This window comes from Hyperolius riggenbachi, chromosome 10, assembly GCF_040937935.1.
Source record: "Hyperolius riggenbachi isolate aHypRig1 chromosome 10, aHypRig1.pri, whole genome shotgun sequence".
NCBI classification, from domain to species: domain Eukaryota; kingdom Metazoa; phylum Chordata; class Amphibia; order Anura; family Hyperoliidae; genus Hyperolius; species Hyperolius riggenbachi.
Genome location: NC_090655.1, coordinates 262,175,334 through 262,189,813, shown reverse-complemented (window position 1 = coordinate 262,189,813; position 14,480 = coordinate 262,175,334).

The following is a 14,480-nucleotide window of genomic DNA, read 5'->3' as shown; positions in this document are numbered from 1 at the left end:
ATAGATTGGTCCACTGGTCAGTTAACGAGCTGGTCCCTCCATTGTGTTCAGCATTGTTTAGGGAGGGTGAAACTAGGCCAGACCAGGATTCAGGTGGAGGGTGTCCCAGATTCTTACGTTGAGTTCTCAGACGTATTCTGTCCCAAAGCTGCTGATAAGCTACCGCCCCATCGCCCGTTCGACTGTCCGATTGATCTCCGATCAGGTTGTATGCCCCCTAGAGGCCACCTATACAATTTGTCTGGGCCGGAAAAAGTGGCCATGCAGGAATACATCCGTGAAAACTTAGCCAAAGGGTTCATTCGCCCTACCCGGTCGCCTGCCGGAGCAGGTTTCTTTTTTGTCAGGAAAAAAGACGGAGGCCTTCGCCCATGCATTGATTACCGGGCGCTGAATAAAATTACAGTTAAAAATCGCTATCCATTACCCTTGATAGACGATTTGTTCACTCAGGTCACTAATGCCAAGATCTTTTCTAAACTGGATTTGCGGGGTGCATACAACCTGGTGCGGATCAGAGAGGGCGATGAGTGGAAGACGGCCTTCAACACACCCGACGGGCACTACAAGTATCTGGTGATGCCCTTCGGGTTGTGTAACGCCCCGGCCGTCTTCCAAGAACTCATTAACGAGGTTTTTAGGGAGGTGTTGGGTAAATTTGTCCTAATTTACCTAGATGACATTTTAATCTTCTCGAACAACCTCTCTGAGCACAGAGCTCATGTTAAATTTGTGCTGCACAAACTTAGACAGAACAGGCTTTATGCTAAACCAGAGAAATGCATTTTTGAGGTGACATCTGTTGCTTTACTGGGATACATAATTTCCACTTCTGGCCTGTCTATGGATCCCGCCAAAGTCTCTGCGGTACTGGAGTGGCCTCAGCCAGTGGGACTTAAATCTCTTCAGAGATTTTTAGGGTTTGCAAATTACTATAGAAGGTTCATAAAGGGATACTCTACAGTCATAGCACCCCTCACCAGTCTCACTAAGAAAGGGGCAGATACCAATCACTGGTCCCCCGAGGCCCTGGCCGCCTTCTCCACTCTGAAGGAACTGTTTTGCTCTGCACCCATATTGAGACACGTAGACACCTCTTACCCATTCATTGTGGAGGTTGACGCCTCAGAAGTTGGAGTAGGGGCTGTGCTGTCTCAACGTTCTGGGCTGCAGGGGAGGTTGCAACCGTGTGCCTATTTCTCTCTGAGGTTTTCATCTGCGGAGAGAAACTACGATATTGGTAACAGGGAGCTTCTAGCCATTAAGTTGGCCTTTGAAGAATGGCGTCATTGGCTAGAAGGGGCAGAACATACGATTACAGTTTACACTGACCACAAAAATTTGGAATACATTGAGGGGGCTAAGAGATTGAGTCCCCGTCAGGCTCGGTGGTCACTGTTCTTCTCGAGATTTAGGTTTATAATTATATACACTCCAGGCAGTAAAAACATTAAGGCAGATTCCCTGTCCAGATGTTTCGAGCCGGAGACAGCACAGCCCCCTGAACCAGAGCCCATTGTTCCACGGAAGGTGGTGCTGGGAGCCACAGAGACTTGGAGAGACTGGACAGAGACTTTAAGTCCCTTTCAGCAGGATGTCCCTGAGGGAAAGCCTGAAGAGGTCATGTTTGTGCCTCTGCCATTTCTTCTCCAGATTTTGCGGATGTTTCACTCGCACAAAAATGCCGGGCATCCAGGGGCCTCCAGAACGCAAGACTTGGTGGCTAGATGTGCTTGGTGGCCTTCCCTAGCAACAGACTGCAAGGAGTATGTTAGAGAGTGTGCTGTGTGTGAGAGAAGCAAGCCCTCCCGTCTGGCATCGGTGGGAACCTTGCAACCTTTGCCCACCCCAAGTGAGCCGTGGACCCATTTGTCCATGGATTTTGTAGGCGAGCTTCCTAGGTCTGAAGGCATGTCGGTCATCTGGGTGGTAGTCGACCGTTTCAGCAAAATGGCCCATTTCGTGCCCTTGAAAGGACTCCCCTCTGCCCAGGAGTTGGCCGATCTCTTTGTCACCCACGTTTTCCGACTCCATGGCATTCCGGAAAACATAGTGTCAGATCGGGGAGTCCAATTCATTTCCAGATTTTGGAGGGCATTTTGCCAGCTAATGGGCATGGAACTGTCATTTTCGTCTGGCTACCACCCACAGACCAATGGTCAGACAGAAAGAACGAATCAATCATTGGAACAGTTCTTGAGGTGCTATGTGGCAGAGGCACAAAATGATTGGGTCAAATTTCTACCATATGCAGAATTTGCACACAATAATTTGAAGAGCTCTTCCTCCGGGTTCGCTCCGTTTCAGGTGGTAACTGGAAGGTTGCCCAAATTTTCCCCGTTACCAGTAGCCTCCACTCCGTTTCCAGCTTTGCAGGCTTGGCAAGAGTCATTCAGAACCACTTGGGGAATCGTAAAAAATAATTTGGAAAAGGCTTTTCAAAGTCAGAAAGGTCAGGCTGACAAAAGACGATCTGTTGAGTGGAAGTTCCAACCAGGAGACCTGGTCTGGGTGTCCACACGCCATTTAGCCCTGAAACAACCCTCGGCTAAGTTAGGTCCCAGGTTTGTGGGTCCTTTTGTCGTATCTAGGAAGATCAACAATGTCACGTATGCCATCGATCTTCCTGCCAGCATGCGTGGCGTAAGATCTTTTCACGTGTCATTACTTAAACCAGCTGTCCACGTGGGTCCCATTCCTCCTCCTCCTGTGATGGTAGACGACCAACCTGAATATGAAGTAGAAAGGATTTTAGACTCACAGATAGTGCAGAATTCACTACAGTATCTGGTGCACTGGAAGGGGTATGGTATGGAGGAGAGATCGTGGGTACCGGAGGGTCGCATGCATGCTGACAAACTGAAAGGTGAATTCCACGCTTTACATCCTGAAAAGCCTGGAAGGAGCTGTCCGGAGTCCACTCCTCAGAGGGGGGGTACTGTGAAGAAACGCGGAAAAGCCGGCGCATGGACGCAAGATAAGGCGGCTGTTTCCGCATCTGGCATAGAGGAACGCGGAGAAACCACCGCGTTTGATGCGGCGGTTTGTACGCATAGTTCTGCCTCTCTCAGTAAGGTGGGACGCGGAGAAAACGCTGCACGCTCGGACAGCGTAGTGGCGGATTCCGCATCCCATACGGCTACTACATTACAACACATGACTGGTGTGGCTGGGACTGATAGTCCACACTGGTTCAGGAGGACGCGTGCGCGCGCAGAGAGGCAGGGCTTTTATGGCAGTCAGAGGAAGGTCAGCTGACCAGGCCGGTCAGCTGACATTTGCAGCATCTTTCATTGGTCCAGCAATTAAGGGAGGTGCTGGAGAGCACTGAAGTATATATACTGGATGCTGGTCATTCTCTGGTTGTCTGGCGTTGCGATCACTTTGTGGTAGCACTCAGACCTGTCTGTATCTGTGTTCTAGCATAGTTTCCAAAGGTGTTGACGGCCAAGGATCTCACACCTCAGCGTTAGGAAATTATACTGTATTATTTGTTATGACCTTCTGCCTGCCTGACTATTCCTTTGATCTCTGATTCTGTACCTTGCTATTTCTGATAACCTGTTGCCAAACTCTGCTTGTTCCTGGACTCTGTATCTGCCTCCTGATTCTGTACCCTGCTATTCTGATACTCCGTTGCCGTACCCTGCCTGTTCATTGGATTCCGTATCTGTCTCCCGAATCTGTACCTTATCTGTCTGTGTGTTAACAACCTGGCTTGCCCGACCTCGAGAACTAGCCTTACTGTTAGAGGCAGTTCCCAGATCTGTTAGTGACACTCCCTCATTGGTGTCACTCACACTCTGTCCTTCCTCTCTCTGCTTAGCTCCTCCCCTGGGAGAGTCTAGGCCTCGAAAGGTACTTACTTCTGTGTGAACTCAAAGTATTACTGTTGCATTAACACTCACCCGTTGCTCAGGTGTCCAGAGGTTAGAATATATATCTGATTATCGGTGATACTGCAGATCATCAATAATCGGGTATATTCTGCATTGTCGGTGATACTGCAGTTCACCGGTAATCAGACCCTCTCTGTGTTACACCGATCGTTACAATTTGGGATAACAACAAAGAAAAACCATGGATTAGGTAAGACAGCTGCTGGTAAAATTACTTCTATGGGGCCAGGAGACACAGGGGAGGAAGCGGAGGCAGGGGTGAGCGGACCACATGGGGGGCTGATGCAGGGAATACCTGACATTGTGGCGGGTTGTATCAGCTGGCGTTAGTAAGTCAGGAATACTCTTTTTGCACCATTTTTGGGGAGGAAAAGTGCGTCTTATATGGAGGAAAATACAGTATATCACCAGCAGTCAAAACTAAGCTGTTGGCTGCTTCTGCATAAATACAGGGATTGTCTATTTTCTTCTGTTATAAATCAGGTATTCCTAGCTGTTCACTGGAGTAACTTGGTAAGCTAAGCAATGGCTCATCAGTGTAATACCTTACCTGGACAATCCTACACTAGCTGGCAGCATGCCTATGTACTATGCCTGGAGCTTGCAGATCCACACCAGCCTCCTACACTAGCTGGCAGCATGCCTATGTACTATGCCTGGAGCTTGCAGCTCCACACCAGCCTCCTGCACTAGCTGGCAGCATGCCTATGTACTATGCCCGGAGCTTGCAGATCCACACCAGCCTCCTACACTGCCTGGCAGCATGCCTATGTACTATGCCCGGAGCTTGCAGATTCATACCAGCCTCCTACACTAGCTGGCAGCATGCCTATGTACTATGCCCGGAGCTTGCAGATCCATACCAGCCTCCTACACTAGCTGGCAGCATGCCTATGTACTATGCCCGGAGCTTGCAGATCCACACCAGCCTCCTGCCATGCCCTAACTGACATTAGTGGTCTGGTCTGAGAATGGCACATGGCACAGGTACAGAGGCATTTTACCAGGTAGTGGAGTCACCAGATAAGGGGTCACACTGATGATGATGTCACTAAGGATCCCTGGTTTTGCACAGAAGCATCAGACAGTGTTTTCCTGAATATAGCATTCCCTGGTTGGGATGTACACAATGACGTTTCATTATGCAGCTTGTGTTGGAGTAGAACTGTTTATTATTGAAAGATCCTTTTACCAGCAGGTGAGGGGTACCTCCATGGGGGCGGCATGTGCTCCAGCTTATGCCTGTATACACCATAGGGGACAGATAGGGAGCGTCAAGGTGATTAAAATAATTCTAAGTTGATGCAGATTTACACAGTCCGAAAAGGGGCCTATTATATCTCCCCTCATTGTTATCTGATCAGTCCTATTTCAAGCTGCATAAATTAACAAAGTTTGCTGACAAGTGACAGACTACAGACCTGCAACGTTAAGGTGCATACACATGCACTACCGCCGGCAACGATGGGTCCGTCAGACCCTCTCGCTGGGCGGACGTTCAGCCGACAGTAGCATGTGTGTACGCACTGTCGGCGGACTGATAAGGCCTGACAGACTGTACACACGCACTACTGTCGCTGGAACGCCCGCCCAAGAAGGTCTGACGGACCCATCATTGCCGGCGGTAGTGCGTGTGTACGCACCTTTACAGAGAGCTCTAGCTACAAACACTGAGTGCTTAGGAGGCAGTGGAGGACTTACCTCCTGCAAGCAGACTCAAGAGACTGTATTATTCAAAAATATAAAGTGTTTATTTGGTATACGCCAGGGGGTTCGCCATGCGTTTCGCAGGCTCATACCTGCTTCCTCAGGCAATAGACAATAGGAGCACACAATTGGAGACAAAGTGATGTGTATTAGAACCAATTGCATAAATGTATACAGGTGTATCAGGTAATAAAGTGTTATAGAAGGAAGAGATTCTCCTGCGCTACCCTCTCACTCAGTATGGGCTGTGATGGTTTCAAGGTGCTGCTCCTGGTTGCTGGGTGGTGCCAGTGACCTAGGTAAAATAGTAGAAGAGACAAGAGCGCTCCTTTGGTGTAATACTTTTCTTTACTTAAAATTCCACGCATACAAGTTACACTTACAGTGTGTTAAAAACAAAAGCGCTTCTCAGGCCTGCCAGCCGTCCTCTCCTACCCTGTGTTTGGCCAAAACAGCAGGTGCGGTGTCTCCCGACGCGGAGCTGGATTCGGTGGGCGGGGCTTGGTCACGCTGGAGCCGTCTGACGTCACAACGCGTTTCGGCGCTAACCACGCCTTCGTCAAGTGACGTGACGGCGTGTGCGGCTCTATTTTATACTGCCCGATGTGGGAATTTTGCCCTGCATACATCAGAATCAGAATCAGAATCTTTATTTTCGCCAAGCACGACTGGGTCGTGCCCGGAATTGGTCTTGGCACGTACAGGATACAGGTAGGATAGGGTACACAGAATACATCAGAAAGGATCGACACTATATCAGACATTACATACAGAGAAAACATCCAAGCAAACAACATTCAAATTTTTGCATAGTTATACAGCACTCAGGTGAGTGAGGGATATGTGTGGCGGCAAAACATGGTCACGTTGTAGTGTGGAGTGCATGGAGAGAGTTTAGTGAGTTTACAGCTGAGGGGAAGAAGCTGTTTCTGTGTCTAGTGGTCCTGGTGTAGATGGACCGGTACCTCCGGCCTAAAGGAAGCTGGCTGAAAAAACGGTTGCCAGGGTGTGAGGGGTCCTTTACAATCCTCAAAGCTCTGGAGCTCAGTCTTGAGTGGTAGAGGAGGTCCAGAGCGGGTAGTGAATTTCCTATGATTCTCTCCGCTGATCTGATGACTCTCTGTAACTTGTGTCTGTCGCTGGCGGAGGAGCTTGCATACCAGACTAGGATGGAAGAGCAGAGGACAGATGCAATTGTGGCAGAGTAGAAGCTGGTCAGAAGTTTCGGGGACATGCCAAACTTCTTCAATTGACGGAGATAGTATAACCTCTGCTGGGCTTTCCTCTGGATGGAGGAGGTGTTTGCCTTCCACTTCAGGTCCTTGGAGATGGTTGTGCCCAGAAGTCGTACACCGGTAACTCTTTCCACTTCTTTGTCGTCAATACGGATTGGAGGGGGGGCTATGGCGTGCTTTCTAAAATCCACAATCATCTCAACAGTTTTTGCCGTGTTTAGGACCAGCCCGTTCTCCCTGCACCAGTGGCAGATGCTCTCAACCTGGTGGCGGTACGCTTCCTCATCATTTTTAGTGATGAGGCCGACAATGGTGGTGTCGTCAGCGAATTTGATCACTTTGACGGAGTCCGCTGTGGATCTGCAAGCATTTGTGTACAGGGAGAACAGGAACGGCGACAGGACGCACCCTTGCGGTGCTCCTGTATTTGTAATCCGAGGTTGAGAGGAGATGGTGCCTAGCTTAACGACCTGGGATCTGTTGGTGAGGAAGTCCGTGATCCACAGGCGTAGAGTGGGGTGGACCCTGAGTCCGGCAAGGTTCTCCTGGAGTATTTTGGGGCTGATGGTATTGAACGCTGAGCTGAAGTCAAGAAGGAGGATCCTGGCATACGTGCCGGGTTTGTCCAGATGATCATGGACGAGCTCCAGGCAGATATTGATGGCGTCGTCGGTGGACCTGTTTGCTCTGTATGCGAACTGATGCTGATCCAGCAGGGCCTCAGTGGTGAGCTTGAGGAGGGGGAGCACCATCCTTTCAAGAACCTTCATGATGACTGATGTAAGTGCCACGGGCCTGAAGTTGTTGAGGTCGGTGGCGCCTTGCTTTTTGGGGACAGGGATGATGGTGGACCTCTTGAAGCAAGCGGGGACTTTCCCGCTCTGAAGGGACTTGTTGAAGATGGAGGAAAGTATAGGGGCGAGCTGTCGAGCGCCGGTTTTCAGGCAGGCTGGTGACACACCGTCCGGGCCGGAGGCTTTCCTGACATTTATCCTTAACAAGTGTTTCAGAACATCCGCCTCGTTCACCGGTGGAAGGGGCGAGTCTGGTCTCGGGGCCTCAGTGGCAGGGGAGGGGAGAGGTGCCCGTAGCTGTGGGGGAGACTGGTTCTCAAATCTGCAGTAAAATTCACTGAGATTCTCGGCAAGCTCAGCACTTGGTGTTGCATGCTGCGGGGGAGGCTTATAGTTGGTTGCGGCCTTGAGCCCTTTCCACACAGCTCGCGGGTCGTTTGAGGAGAGGTTCTGTTCCAGTTTGTCCGCATAGCCCTTCTTGGCAGCCCTCAGTTCTCGGTTTAGGTCATTTCTTGCCCTTCTGTAATCATCTTCGTTTCCTGACTTGTGCGCGTCCTCTTTGCTTCTGCGCAGTTGCCGTAGTTTTTTTGAGAACCACGGTTTGTCGTTAGGATACAGTTTAAAGGTTTTTGTTGGTATGCAGTGATTCTCACAGAAGTTAATGTATGAGGTAACATTGTCAGCCCATTCGTCCAAGTTTGGCGATTCCAGGGTCTGCCAGTCTGTGCAGTCGAAGCAGGCCTGAAGTTGTAGCTTCGCTTCGCTTGACCACACTTTGGAGGATTTGAGGACCGGTTTCGATGTCTCCAGGCGTCTCCTGTAAGTTGGTATCAAGTGGATGAGACAATGATCAGATGAGCCTAGAGCTGTCCAAGGGGTGGCTTTGTAGGCATCCTTCAAGACCGTGTAACAGTGGTCCAGTGTGTTGGCATTCCTGGTGGGGCAGGTGACATGCTGATGGAAGCGGGGAAGCTCTTGGCAGAGGTTGGCCCTGTTGAAATCGCCTATGACGATGAACAGTGAGTCTGGGAGGGCCGTCTCCCATTGCGCGATAGTGTCGGTGAGCTCACTCAGGGCATTTTTTACCTCTGCATCAGGTGGGATATACACACCAGCGAGAACGAAGGAAGAGAACTCCCTAAGTGAGTATGTCGGTCTGCAATTTACCAGAAGGAGCTCTAGCTCTGGTGAGCATTTCTTTGCAAGTACGGTGGAGTTGGAGCACCAAGCAGAGCTAATGTAAAAACAGATGCCTCCCCCTTTTCTTTTTCCCCGTGAGGATGCTGTCACGGTCTGCGCTGATGAGGCTGAAGCCTGGGAGATGTAGTGCGCTATCAGGGATGTTATCATGGAGCCATGTTTCTGTGAAGCATAGAATTGGGGTGTTGTTGCCAAGTTCGCGTTTGTCCCAGAGGAGTCTCAGTTCATCTAACTTATTGGGGAGGGAGCGGACATTTGCGAGGAGGGCTGCAGGGATGGCTGTCCGCAGGCCCTTCCTCTTCAGTCTCACCCGTGCGCCTGCTCGACAGCCTCTGTGTCGCCAGCTTGTGCGGGGTTCTAGCTCGGGGGCAGTGATTTCCTGGACGTGGCTCCATACGGAGTCGGACAGGAAACTGTCCTCTGGGTGTAGGGCTACAGTATGTTCCCATGTGAGGAGCTGTGCCCTAGAGTAGGTGGTACGTGGGGGGTGCCTTGTGGGATCCATGGGTGTAGAACCCACTCAGTGGGAGACTGCAGGGTGGCAGAAAAACATACATGCATGAAGCTCCCGATGCTGGTTAGCGGACAGCACAGCCCATATTCCCCGAACAGGTAGTAAGTCAATGCACAGCCCATGTGCGGGTACAAAGCTAAGTGCCACAATGCAGTTAAGTAGCAGCCTATATGCCTCAGTGCAATTAAGTAGTTAAAAAAACAGTCCATATACCACAGTGCAGATATAACAGTCCATGAGCCACGGTGCTGTTAAATACCAGTCCGTATGCCACAGTGCAGTTAAAGTAGATTTGATAACAGACCATGTGCCACAGTGCAGTTAGAAAAAAAAGACCATATGCCCCAGTGTGGTTAGGTAACAGTCCGTGTGCCACAGTACAGTAAAATAACAGTACATATGCCCCAGTGTGGTTAGGTAACAGTCCGTGTGCCACAGTACAGTAAAATAACAGTACATATGCCCCAGTGTGGTTAGGTAACAGTCCGTATGCCACAGTACAGTAAAATAGCAGCCCATATGCCCCAGTGTGGTTAGATAACAGTCCGTATGCCACAGTACAGTGAAATAACAGTCCATATGCACCAGTATTAACTAACAGTTTATAAGTTCATAAGCCTCAGTGCAGTTTGATAACAGTTCATCACCGACCATATGCAGTCATATGCCACAAAACAGATTGGATAAGCAGACCAAGTGCACCAATATTAGGAGCCGATTCCGCAGTGCGCCTTTGTGCTGTGTGCCTCTAAGCCAGAGTGAAAACATGTGGGGAGCCGGCACATGGAACCCTTTTGTATCCTGTGTAGTGGCAGTGCAGGGCAGGGCCTGTTCAGCGGGCTCTAAGGGCAGGGGGCAGCAGCCAGTGTGTAGGGGCAGCAGGCTTACCCGAGCATGCGATGAAGGAGCCTTGTGGAGGGAGGAGGGGTGCTGCGACTGCGGCTGCCAGGCAGCGGTGAGGACTTCCAGGCGGTGGAGATTAGCTGCGGTGAGGCCTGCTTTCACGTGGGTGGCCGAGGTGCAGGCGATGAAGGAGCCTTGTGGAGGGAGGAGGGGTGCTGCGGAGTCTATCCAGGCGGTGGTGCGTGCTACCACATGGCTGCGGAGTCTTTCCCGGCGGTGATGCGGTGCTGCCACATGGGTGGCCGAGGTGCCGATACCGAGTCAGCTGCGCTGGTATCCAGCTAGCGGTGTCAGCCTCCCCTCTGATGCTGGGCCCACCCGGAGAAGCAGACCACGTGGTGAGCACGTGGGAGCTGGAGATGTCGGGCTGGGGCGGCGAGAGCAGTGGCCCGCAGCTGTGGCAGAAGGGCTGTGCTGCAGAAGGGCTGTGCTGCGAGCCCAGGCACCACGGCTGGAGACCAGCCTGATCGTCGGAGAGAATCAACGGCTATTCGCCGCCCTATTAGCAAATGCTGATTTTTTTATGAGGGACATTTTTCAACAATACACTGTTAAAACCAAATTAAAATTATAAAAATCATTAGTCAGTGACAGACACTATGTCTGTGCGAAGGGGCGCGCTGCCTATAACTATTATTGTTAATAATTCTTAATAACACAAACCACTTGGTAGTGGGTGACTAACTTGTCACTGATGTTGATGGTGGGAGACAACCAATATGTGTCTGTGCGAGGAGATTCCATCGCCTTCTATTATTGCATGAGGGGCGCAAGCCTCGATGTAAGTGGGATTATTTAGGAATGGAATTTATGATACATTCTCCGCAATCAAGCTCTATGTCAATTGGCTACTTCCATTGCTAGGTGGTGTCATGTCGCGCTCCCTGGTTTTTAGATGCAGGGGCTACGGTGTTGGTGTGCCTGTTAAGCGGCTGACCCAGCGCAATATGTGCGTTCTTATCAGGCAGAGGGGGTATTGTGGGCGGTTGGTGCAGCGTTTTATCAGCGGCTGGGCCAGGTTGTATTGACGTCTGGCCCAATGCAGCCTATGCCTGTGCATTATCTACAGCCTTATCGGGCGGGGAGGGGGCAAAAAGGGTTTTATGAGTAGCTGGCTCAGCGTTTTATTAGCGGCTGGCCTGAAGTTTATTATTCATAGTAGCTGGCACCGCGCAACTTGTGCGCCGGTGTCAGATTGTCCCTCATAGATTATAAGGCTGTTTCCTCCCATTTCGTCTCATCTTCGGAGGGGATAAATGCCCATGGGGACACGGGGATGCACCTATGAATGGTGGTCCTAGGGAGGGGTGGGGGGGGGGGGGGTTGCAGCTATGGGGAATACGAACCATTCCTCCACAAACTGCTTAGTCCATGGACGCTCATTTTGTGTATAGGTCAGGAATTTCCAAGTGCGACCTTTAGGTCCATGGACTAAGCAGTTTGTGGAGGAATGGTTCGTATTCCCCATAGCTGCAACCCCCCCCCCCCCCACCCCTCCCTAGGACCACCATTCATAGGTGCATCCCGGTGTCCCCATGGGCATTTATCCCCTCCGAAGATGAGACGAAATGGGAGGAAACAGCCTTATAATCTATGAGGGACAATCTGACACCGGCGCACAAGTTGCGCGGTGCCAGCTACTATGAATAATAAACTTCAGGCCAGCCGCTAATAAAACGCTGAGCCAGCTACTCATAAAACCCTTTTTGCCCCCTCCCCGCCCGATAAAGCTGTAGATAATGCACAGGCATCGGCTGCATTGGGCCAGACGTCAATACAACCTGGCCCAGCCGCTGATAAAACGCTGCACCAACCGCCCACAATACCCCCTCTGCCTGATAAGAACGCACATATTGCGCTGGGTCAGCCGCTTAACAGGCACACCAACACCGTAGCCCCTGCATCTAAAAACCAGGGAGCGCGACATGACACCACCTAGCAGTGGAAGTAGCCAATTGACATAGAGCTTGATTGCGGAGAATGTATCATAAATTCCATTCCTAAATAATCCCACTTACATCGAGGCTTGCGCCCCTCATGCAATAATAGAAGGCGATGGAATCTCCTCGCACAGACACATATTGGTTGTCTCCCACCATCAACATCAGTGACAAGTTAGTCACCCACTACCAAGTGGTTTGTGTTATTAAGAATTATTAACAATAATAGTTATAGGCAGCGCGCCCCTTCGCACAGACATGGTGTCTGTCACTGACTAATGATTTTTATAATTTTAATTTGGTTTTAACAGTGTATTGTTGAAAAATGTCCCTCATAAAAAAATCAGCATTTGCTAATAGGGCGGCGAATAGCCGTTGATTCTCAATGTATGCAGGGCAAAATTCCCCGCCCATTTGGAGTGACATAAGCAGTCACTCCCCCTTCCTTCCCACATCGGGCTGTATAAAATAGAGCCGCACACGCCGTCACGTCACCTGACGAAGGCGTGGTTAGCGCCGAAACACGTCGTGACGTCAGACGGCTCCAGCGTGACCAAGCCCCGTTCACCGAATCCAGCTCCGCGTCGGGAGACACCGCACCTGCTGTTTTGGCCAAACACAGGGTAGGAGAGGACGGCTGGCAGGCCTGAGAAGCGCTTTTGTTTTTAACACACTGTAAGTGTAACTTGTATGCGTGGAATTTTAAGTAAAGAAAAGTATTACACCAAAGGAGCGCTCTTGTCTCTTCTACTAATAAAGTGTTATATAACCTGTGATTAGCATACAGTGTCCGTGAGGAAAGGTATTATTTAATTACACATTGAGAGCAGTGGTGGGTGTGAATTATGATGGTTAATTTGGTCCATATACAAAAAGGGGGGAGGGGGAAGGGGGGGCAGTTTAGTGGGTAAGCCAAAAAGATTTTGAGATTTGAACTCTGGCCTCCCGTGTCAGAGGCAGAGCCCGTACCCTGTACAGTGTTGTATTAGATAAAATGTGGTAATGGTGGGTGGGGTTATAGATAATGGCAGTTGGTGCTGTCTTGTTTCTTCTTGTGTGCCAGTAGTAAAGATGAGGACCTGCAAGTTCACTGTGGGTCAAATAACACAAACTAATCACACGAGAAATCATTCAATTGTTTCTTGACCTTTTTTTCTATTTTTAACTTTTTACTTTGTAAGGCATTGATTTAATTTTCCCCCATTGCTTTTTTTTCAGTAAAATTCCTCTTTATGGTATATAGTTTTTTATAGGATCAAGTGAAACTTTATCCTTTCTAGTAAGAATTCTCTCTAAGGTCTCTGTTCTTGTCTCTGATTTTTTTTCAATCATTTTTTTTCCTGTCTTCTCTTTTTCTAAAATGATCCTATTTTTACAAACTCCCATTCACATCTTTTATCAAGGAGTTGGTTTAGTTCTAATCTGATGGGATGTAATTGTCTGCTGTCCTCTGGGCAGGGATCACTTTTGGCTTCTTCCAGCTTGTTTACTAATTCTGGTTTTGTTTTGTTTTTTTTGTCTTTATTTTTTCCTACTTTTAATTACTATTAGTACCCTTCTTATGTCACATTTCATTGAATCCCATACAAATAACACAAGATCAATGACATGACACTTTATACCTCGTTATTATAGTAAACTAGATTCTAACCTCCATATTCTGTGCTACGTTTGACCTCATCTATACCTTATTGTCACCCGAATTGGGGCATGATCCGAGTATGCTATTGGGATGATTTTAGATACTATTACCTTCAACACGTCTTTTCTGTGATATCAAACCCTAATCTAGCCTTGAGGATGCCTCATGTCTAGGGGAGGAGATAGTGTCGTCTCTCACATTATAGTTGTGAACCCGCCAGCCTTCTATCAGTTCAAGGGATTTTCCTCTATGTATAAATGTTGCAGGATCTCTGTCTGGTGCCTGACTCCTCCCTCTAGGAGCTGTCCTGACCCAGGCTGATAAGATGACATCTCCATCAATTATTATTGTTTCTCTTACTACTTTATATCCCTTGTCTAGAAAATCCATCATAAAATGTAAACAATGCAAATGAGTGGTGTGCTCTTTGAGCAACGAAATTCAAATAGTAAACTTATAAACGTGCTCCACTTCCTTGTGGGTCGCTATGACCAAAAAGGTGTATATCCCTTTAACAACAAAATTCTTTATCAAAAGGTCCAGCGCTCAACACAATCACTTGTCCTCAGAATGCCAATACAGTTCCCAGACAAATAATGCTCTTTAGTCAGCTTCCATTAATAAATGAGTCCATATAACACATAAC